This window comes from Plectropomus leopardus, chromosome 17 (assembly GCF_008729295.1).
Source record: "Plectropomus leopardus isolate mb chromosome 17, YSFRI_Pleo_2.0, whole genome shotgun sequence".
In the NCBI taxonomy this organism is placed as follows: domain Eukaryota; kingdom Metazoa; phylum Chordata; class Actinopteri; order Perciformes; family Serranidae; genus Plectropomus; species Plectropomus leopardus.
The window spans coordinates 30,816,519-30,826,648 of record NC_056479.1 but is presented as its reverse complement, the minus strand read 5'-3'; positions in this window follow the sequence as shown (position 1 = coordinate 30,826,648).

The following is a 10,130-nucleotide window of genomic DNA, read 5'->3' as shown; positions in this document are numbered from 1 at the left end:
TTTATGTTTACATTAAATAAAGTTATATTTACTTAATTTTGTTGAGATGTTGCAACTTTTAAATGACAAATTTAATTAAATCAGTCTTTCAAAGTTCAGTTAAGTTTACTGAGTTATATTTCTGTATTCTGCTGGCTGCAAAAATAGTCAATCAAATTTGTATTTTCTTCACAACCTCACAAGCTCCCCTCCACCGTCTTATCAATAAAAAAAAAAATGCCCCAAAAAAATCTAAAGAAAAAAAAGATGTTAGATATTTATAGTTCAATTAACCTTACTTTTTCGAGGCAATCGGTTTTTCAAGATTATTTTAAGTAAGATCAACTTGTGAGATTTTGGTGGAGTTTTGCAGTTTTCAGGAGGGTGGGTCAAAGGTCAGAGTCACGTGTCGACAGAGACAGAGATGCGAACTCAGACTGCCCCCCGACAGTTTCACATCATTACCGATACCTGCTGCTATCTCCGAAAAAATCAAGAGAGCTACAAAACTTCGATGTTCCCGCTCTCAAAAAACTGAATTAGCTTTTGAGTGAAAGTCGGTGACTGAATAGAACATGAATTCAATTTCAGAAACTTTTAAATAGAGATGATTGATGCAACGTTTTCTCTTCTGATACCTTAAAAACAAACTTCGCTATATTTCAACCTGAACCCTTTTTTTCGACCCTCACTGGGAATAATCTCATGTTCATCAGAGGCCGGGCAGTATTTTATTATTCTCGAGGAAATCCAACTTCTCATGCATAAAAACATTAACTTTGCACATCTGTCCAGTCCCATGACAAACTTCCTCAGCTGCAAACATAAGCCAACAGTCCTGATGGTGGCGCTACAGCGACCGTCTACATTTCAAACATTTGAAAATTCAGAACAAATCATTCAAAGGTGCTGCAGCTTTGCAACAGACTCTAAAATGTGAAGAACTCTTGTACGCTTCACTGTGGTAGAAATTATGACGTCAACCAGAAACTGTAAAACTAATTCAGACTTTCTCCTTAAACATTTTATTCTTAATCGACACAAGGCGCCTTCAGACTGTCCCACACAAACCATCCACACAGATTTTAGATTTATCAAAAACTGAGCCAACAGCGCGTCAAAATGTTTGACTGTAAACGCAGCTGTAAACATAAACTTGCAAATTCTTGCTAAATATATCTTTAAGGTCAATGAAAAAACATGATAAACATGATACAAATTTGCTGTCATGGTAGATTACGTGTAACATTTCAGAATTTTATCTGACAGCATTTTGAATTCTGCCCTCGAAAACGTCTTTAAACATCAGTTTTTCACTTATGGATCAAATCAATCTTTGTAAAAACTAAAGATCAACATCTCTGCTGTCTGAAGTCTGCAGATTCTCAGAGTTTAGTCTTGATGAGTTAATTTTTAACATCAGTTTGAAATTTGTCTTTCCATGCACAGACAGCTGATATCCTGCCCCCTGCTGGTCGGCTCAGTCACAGCGTCTCTGGTTTCTCTCTCTGCATGGAGCTCACTGGGATACTGACTGACTCAAGTGATGCAGAATGCACATTATAATGCAGTCGGCTGCTAAAAAGGCCCAGCCCTGAGGAGACGTTATTAATACAATTGGATAGACTTTCAACCAATCACAGCGGAGAAAATAGCGCCATAGTGCTGAGCGACCCACGCAAGTTAGCACTGTGCTTAGTCTGTTTTCCAGCAGGAAAAAAATAGCGGCTAGGTCACAAACTTTCTCAAACTACAGCTTAACAGAAAAACTACATAAACAACTAAATAACACATTTCTGAAAGGAGTCGATGCAGTAACAGAATCTTGATTCATATTTAATCGCCGCCGCCAACTTTGACAGTCTGACTGTTGTGAGCCTGGTGCACTGAGCGGAGCCAGCCGGACGCAAATTCAAACAGTCGAGGCACTGAAATGTGTGACGTACAACTTTTCAAATCTGGAAAAGTTACTCTCTCCTGTCAATGTCCTATCGATATTAGATAAACGAAATAACAATCTGAGCCTGTCAGTGAGAAAAACAAACATTTTCGGTGGACGTAAGTTGTGCCAAATGTCACAAGTCGTTGCCGTCTCGCTCTGTAGTGGATATACGAAAAATGTTCCTGCTAGTCACTTAGACACAGAAACATGAGAAATTAGGGCTCAGGTTGAAAGATACCGAAGTTCCCTTCTTTTAGGACGCTGTAATCACACATAGATATTAAGATCCATAACTTTCCAAAATCCCCGATTTCTTCTCAGCTGGAAATAAAAAGCAGATTACAACTCGTCCTTCCTGACACCTCAGTGGACAACCGTCCTCTTTCCATCTCTAGCTCTCTCGTCACACACGCTCCTAGCCACCCACCCCGTGTTGCCAGGACAATCTACATCATCACCTTCACCATCCTCATCGGCGTCTCCATGGTTACGACACAATGTGATGCCATGACATTGGATTTAAAAAAAAAAGTGCGAGCGGCAGCAGAGATCTGTGAAGCTGGATGGTTTGTTTCACATTTAAAGGGGCGCTCCAGTGATTCAGCACATCCATAAAGAGCATCAACCTCTAAAAGCACTGGATCCTACACTTCCCATAATGCAACTCAGTAGGGCACGACATAGGGCTAAATAGTGTGAAACTTCATTCATAACGTGGAAATTTGGATTCTAATTCAACATTTGAACTTAGTATTTCCACACTGGACAGATCTGACGGGAGCCAACTAGATCTGAGCCAACTAGATCTGAGCTAACTAGATCTGCGCTAACTAGATCTGGCGGGAGCTAACTAGAGCTGAGCTAACTAGGTCTAGAGGGAGCTAACTAGCGGCGTCGTGACCACAGCTGTATAAAGAGAGCTGGATACAGCATTCAAGTCGGGGCCCCATTTACTCAGTGGCACATGAAGCCAGAAAAACGCACATTATGGGGCCAACAGAGCAGGCGCACTGTGAGACTCATGAGTCATTTTGCAGGGTTTTGACGCTCAAAAAATGATTTACACTATTTTGTAAGTTTTTGGAAAAAGTGCTTTTGGCTCTTAGCATCACATGATGATTTAATTCAAAATTGGCAACTATGTAAAATTGTCTTCAAAGCTTGACACACTTAATGACTCACTCTTAACCCACAAACCTTCATTAGCATCATTAGTTATCACTGTTATCACTGTTATCACTGTAACTAGACGTCCTCACGCTGAATTTAATTCACCTGCAGTCACAACCTAAATCTGACTAAATATCAACAGCTAACATCGCCAACACTAACTTATAAAACTACATGAATCACCTTAACAAAATTGAGATAAGATTCAACTTTTTAAAAATAATAAAATAAAATATGATGATAGACATTAAAAGCGTCATTCAAAAACGTTAACAGTGCAGCCCTGCTTTTTCATGAAACCCTTCCTGTCTGATAAAGTTTGTAAAGCCAGCTCTGTTATGAAATAAAAGCCACTCTGACATTATCGAGGTTATTTTTTTCAGACTCCTGCAAAGCCATAAAGGCTATTTTACAGATGTTTTCACAAGCTGAGCTGCTCTCAGAAACCGATCTTTGTGTGTAAAATCGTTGGAGTGCCCCTTTAATTTCCTCAAACATGATGCAATACATAAAAAAATGATTTTCCATTTGCACCCAAATTCATTAAGAAAAACCAGGTTTCACAGCAGCCGGCCACAATGCTTCTATAAGTGAGTAAGAATTCAGAGAATAGTTGTGGTATTTAAATTATGATCACATAGAGATTATATATATGGATATTTGCAAAAAAAAAAAAGAAGAAGTGTATTTATGATGTGTGTGTCATCCTGAACTATTTTTCAAAGTAAACAGATCTAATCTGAGTGTTGAGTCCGTTTGCTTCTCCGTGCTTCAGCGGTCCGAGCTGATCAATCATTGTAGGATACCATGTCGGGATATTAACCAGGAAGTGTTTTAATTTTGTTTTCCTCTGCCTACATGTGTCCAGGTGTGGCGATGTGTATTATACAAGCAATTCTTGTTGTTCTGTTTGATTATTTTTCTATCATTTTAAATGCAATGTTTTTCTTTTTTCTTTCAAACATGTGCCTTGCTTTGTGATTTTGGTCTGACTACAATACAGTAGATGAGTACGTTCAACACGCGAGGGCCTCGCTCTTGTTCCGGTTTGCTTTGTTAGTTGATATGACATCAAAACAAAGCACGCAGCCCCCATCGCCACCGCAACCAACAACACGAGATATTTGAACACGAAATCACCAGATTTAGACAAAACCCAGAAAACCACAGTGACATCTTTCAAAACCAATAACACATTTTTTCCTCTCCATCTGATCAAACAGTTACAAACTAATATATTCTAATAAGAAAGCTACATTTTGGCCACTTCTCACACTGTGTTTGAATGCGTGCAGGAATGAGCAAACATTTCGTGCACGCACAGTTCGAGTCTTTAGTCGTGTGCACGTTACTGAGCCGTGTATGGGAACGTTTTGGCAAAAATGCACGCGTTTGTGAAGTCGTGAGCATATGACTGCATAACTGGATTATTCTGAAAGAGTTTTGAGAGAGACTGTAAATACATCTATGGGTATAGTTTGTTGAATTTTTGGATTTGTTGTTCACTGTGGAGGCATGCGAGAAAAAATAAAGTCTTCACGAATTTGAGGCGACGCAGTGGAAGTATCGATATGCAAATGGTCGTTGTGCAGTTTAAGTATTCGTTTAAATGTAAATTTGTGCCCACAAGTGGAATTTTGGATTTCTTCTGGTTTAAGTGTTTTCTTTAGTCTTTGAACACGGGACTACTGCTGTTTCAGGCGTTCAGTCCCATGAAAGTTGCTCAGTGGCACACAAAGCTAAAAAAGAAAAAAAAAAGTCCAATTGCCGCATAAAAAATTACCTGACAAATAAGAAATGGGGCTGGGCCTAAATGTAGTGTAAAAAGTAAATGGCTGCGTCTTAGAAAACCACAAGGAGCACAACTGGGTATTTTACAGTTTACATCTACAATTATCAAAAAAGGTGAATATTGAAAAATATGCACACAAATGCTTACAAAAACTATCAATCTCATATGTTAAACATTTCATAAACACAGTGTTGGCAACTTTGTGTTTTACAAGTGTGAAAGTGGCGTCAAAGTGTAATTTTTTTATTAGATCTAAAAGTTTTAAAGTCGTACTGTTGGACACGTAACCAAAACACGTCCGTACTGAATTTCAGGAGTTTTAGTTAATCACAATTAATGTGGCATTTTTTTTCCTTTAAAAGCTATTAATTAATAACTATTAATAAAAGTGTGATTTTTCATATGATCTAAAAATTTCAAAGCCGTACTGATAGATACTTAACCAAAGTATGTTCGGACCGAATTTCAAGATTTTAAGCGAATCAGAATAAATTTGATATTTTTTTCCCACTAAAATCCGAAATAAAGTGTTTTGGCACAAATGGGCTAATAAGTAAAATATGAGTTATGACAGTTGAGTCAGTTGTTGATAGATGTGTAAAAAATTTAGGTGCATAATTGAATTTTCTCACATCTGGCTGACTTTTCCAAACTGAGGCTTACGTGAAATTTCCAAGCAAAAAGTACGATTTTTGAATCTATTTTGTGGCACCTAAATCTACAACCACTTCCCCTGATCAAAGGCTGCACAGAGGTCAAAGGTCAACTCTTTCCCTTACTTCAACCACACAGACGCGCCTCCATCTCTTCCTAAACTCGACCCTGTCGTGTCAAAGCGGCACTTTGCGTTTTCTCCTCCCTCCGCGGGTCTCATTTTGGTCATCTCTCACGTGGTCGGCATTAATCTGAAGTGTTTGGGCGTGTGGGGATCGGGGTCAGGCCACAGCGGTGAAGAAAAAACAAAAACAAAAAAACACAGATGGTCAAATATGTTGTGGAGCAAAAGTAGTGTTGAGTTTCTCTCTGAAAAGAAAAGCTGTTTTTATTTGGTTTTCCGCCTGTGCTTCTCTGAACAGACACCGGCCCAGTGTCGCCTCTGCTCTGCAGTGACTGTGTGTGAATGCTTGAGAGAGGCCGAGTGTGTGTGTGTGTGTGAGTGTGCGTGAGTGTGTGTTATGTGTTGCTCTCTGCTTTTGAGTGTGAAACCTGAGTGTGTGTGTGTGTGTGTGTGTGTGTGTGTGTGTGAGTGGACAGTGGTGTGCTTGCAGTGACTGCATCTTATGGCCATCTGCTCTGAATAAATAAATGTTCTATACAAACTGCTCCGTCCTCAGCGTCTCTTTTTGTGACGTGAACTTTGTTTTTGAGGTCGTCCTTTAGGGGGCAGCACACGACTGCTGTGCACAATTTAAATCTGCATTTTTAAACAACACCTTTTTGAGCCTTGTTACTCTCACTCGAGTGTTTTCACTTCATTTGTCTGGTTAGAGTTTCGGACGTGTTCTTGCTGCTCCATCTGAAACCTGATTTAGATGATTTTTTTAAATGAACAAAATGCAATGAGTAACTTAAAAAAAACACCCCAATATTAGCAAACACTAGTAAAAAGTTCCAATAAAATTACCTGAAAAATAGCTTTTCTCGAGGTCATAATAATTAATAACGAATAATTCTCTCTCTTAGCTAATTTTAAAGGAAGTTGCTTATTGCCTTTGTCCAAAGAAACCCAACCAATTTGTTTAGGCTGCAAAGGGTTAAAAGAAAAGTATCATTTTGTTTGCAGAGAGATCAATGACAACATTGATACCACAGTAATTATGAAGAACTTGATTTCTGTCAAAAACATTGGAAGAAGGCAGCGAGAAAAGACAAGCAAATAAGAAAAGACCCAAAAATTAGCAAGACATTATTAAAAAGTACAACAACAAAAAGTTAGTAAAAAAATAAATAAAAATAAATAAATACAAAAAGAACAGGGAAATATACTGTGGGAAGTGGAAAAAGAAGAAATTATTTGAATTTTGTAACATCATTTTAAATTTGTAATTCTGATAATTTCTCCTTGGCTTTTTCGTTTTCCCTAAGCATTTTCCCACAGCTCATTTCCCAAACCTGCCAATATCTCACAATATGTGGAACATTTCTTGCCAAGTTGCTTATTTTTTTAACAAATCACACACATTTGCTTGATCTGAAAGGGTTAAAAACTTGTGAAAGGCATCTGAAAGCAACACAAGAAAGCTCCGGGTTTCAAAGGGTTAAATAGCTGTAGTAGAGTAAAAAGTACAATACTTCCATCTGAAGTTGATTAAGATGCTTGACAAAATACTGCTCTAGTAAAGTAAAAGTACCTCACATTTGGACTTCTGTGTAGTACTTAAATGGACGTATTTAGTTAGTGGTCAGCAGAAGGACGCAGAGTAACTTAAATAAAGTCGTTATTGTCTTCATCTCGCAAAGTTTATAATGCGATTACTCTAAAAGATAATGATCGCATTTTCATTTTGTGACATTCTTAAACAGAAATATAAACAACGAGTGACGTTTTTTCTTTTCTTGGTGTGAGTACTCTGAAATACTGAAATGTTCTCTTGTCTGAGTGAAGAGAAAATATCATCGATGAATCTCAGAGATCGATGCTTCCAGATCAAAGAAACGATCGAGTACGGGATGTTTAGTCTCCGGACACACGATGGCACTACGGATTTTTCCTAAAATATAATGACATATATATATGACATATAGAGAAGAACTGTAGTGCCATGTGTCCAAAGTCTAAATGCATAATGATATAAAAAACTCAAGAAATTTAACAGATTTTGAATTTCCTCCAGATTTGTGCTCAGGGGAGCTAAAAAAAAAGCCAAAATTCAAAATTTCAGTTATGGGAACAAATGGGTTAATAAACAAAAAGTGAACTGAAAGGTTTCAACGGCGTCTCATGAACTTCATCACTACTTTATAAACCTAACGCAACGTAACCACGGTCGAAAATCTGGTTTCCATACAAATGCAGCACGATTTTTTTTTCAAGAAAACGACAAAAGAAAAAGTAATTTAGGCACTTATCTTTTCACTATTTGGTGAATATTGGGAGTTGTTTGCCAAACCAATGCACAAAAAAGTGAAATTATATATATATATATATATATATATATATATATTTGTTTTGAAGTTGTTTTTTGTTTTGAAGTTTTGTTTTGTTGTTTTTTTTCAGTTTTTTAACTAAAATATATTACTCCATCTTCTCCATCTTTCTGAGATATTTCAAGATTTTTTTAAAAATTTTTGTTGATTCCACTCGGCTTATTTTCATGCACAAATTGAAAAATGTGCATAAAAACAGGCGGACAAAAACGCAGCTTATGTTGGTGTTTGCGGTCTCTGGTGATACCTGTGACTGAAACACGTTTAACTGTTTAAATAAATCAGACTCTCGACGTGTACAACAGTTTTATTGATCAATGATCAACTCAGGCTTACATGATTACAAGTATACAAGGAAATCTCTGAAAGTGTGACCAGTGAAGACACTTCCTCTCTCCCTCAGCGAGGCTTCAGAGCACATCTGCACCGAAACGAAGGCAACTCTAATTCAACATCTGGAAAAAACTCTTTTAAGCCCACGTGATTCAATTTGGCGTGGATGTGCATGATCTCACCAACTTAAAACTTCCCTCCCGGCCAGATTTTCAGATTTTTAAACCCAATATGGGTCCCGAAACATAATTTAGGGAAAGCAGGACTTTGCTGTAGCTCCATGGCACTTTGCCTCTGGGAGTTTGAGGGTTAATTACACACATTCAGCTGCTCGTCTTCACCGTCAGTCTTAAAAACGACAATCAGTGTTAATTATGTCCACTTTAACCAAGTTAGAGATCAGAGAGGAGAGGAGTCGCTCTTTCCTTTCTCTCCATACACACATATGGCACTCCTGGTAACACACACACACACACACACACACACACACACACACACACACACACACACACACACACACACACACACACACACACACAGAGACAGACTGTCCTCTCTCCTCGTCCCTCTGTCCTCAGAGTGAGCGTGTGAGACAGCTCTATCATGGCACTAATATAAAACTCAGTAAATCTATAGATCTCTATATAACCTGGAGGTCGTATTAAAAGGTGTTTTTTGTTTTTTTAACAAAGTCTGGTTTCACAGACCGCAAAGTGACAACCACGCTGATCAAAGAGGGAGCAAACGTGTCCTGAAACGAGACAAACTGTCTTCTTCGGGACAGCTGGATGAAAAACGGAAACGTAGACGTGATTACGAACTCTTTAGCTCGTATCGAAGTCGAAGGATCGTAGTCATTTTGAATGTTTTTGAACTTTCAGAGTTGAGCTGCAGGACAAAATGAGTATTTGTACCCTCGTATGTTTTTTTTTAATGTCTGGGTCTTTTTACGAGCTCTGAATAGTTTATCGGCGCGTCTCATTTCAAACGCGTCTTATTTTACGTGAAATCACATTTGTATCTTTATTATCTTTATTTTCATCGACTCTGTGAATAACTGAAACGGTACGTCCAGGTGCTGACTGAAATATGACGGTGTTTCTTTTTTATTCGTGCTAGTTGACGGAAAATTCGGCGACTCTTTCTTTTAAACACACATCGATAATGACGAAGGCGGTCAGTGAATTAAGACGAAATCATTTTGAAGCTTTGAACATTCAGGAATCGTATAATCACGTCTGTTTGAATCTTGCAGGCTTAAACTGAAATGTGTGTTTAGCTTGTGAGCTAACAGCAAACATTCAGGAGGCTAACGGACGGGGACGGTGGTTAGCAGCTAGCACGCTCACTTCCTGTCCACGTTTTTTCCTTTTTGAAGCTGACGATCTTGCAAATATTGACCTGAACTCTGCAAAATGTGATTCTCTCACTTCTGACACATTAGCTCACCTCTTCTCAATCTGATGGAAGATTTGGGGTTAACTGTTTTAATGGGATGTCCTGTTTACGTCCGCCGACGCGTGCAAACGGAGCCGCTGGTACATTATTATGAATAAGGTCACCGGACAGGGCTGCAACGCTCGCACTGACCACGAGTGCATTTACACGCAGTGACTCGCTACTAGAAGCTCTTTAGATTATTTTTAGACTATTTTAACTTTAAAACATGTTAAAATGATTAAATGTGTAGGTCTGAATGCGGCCGCAGACAGGCAGCTGCACCAGAGCCAAGACAGCACATTCTTCACTTCATTTATTTTATAACCG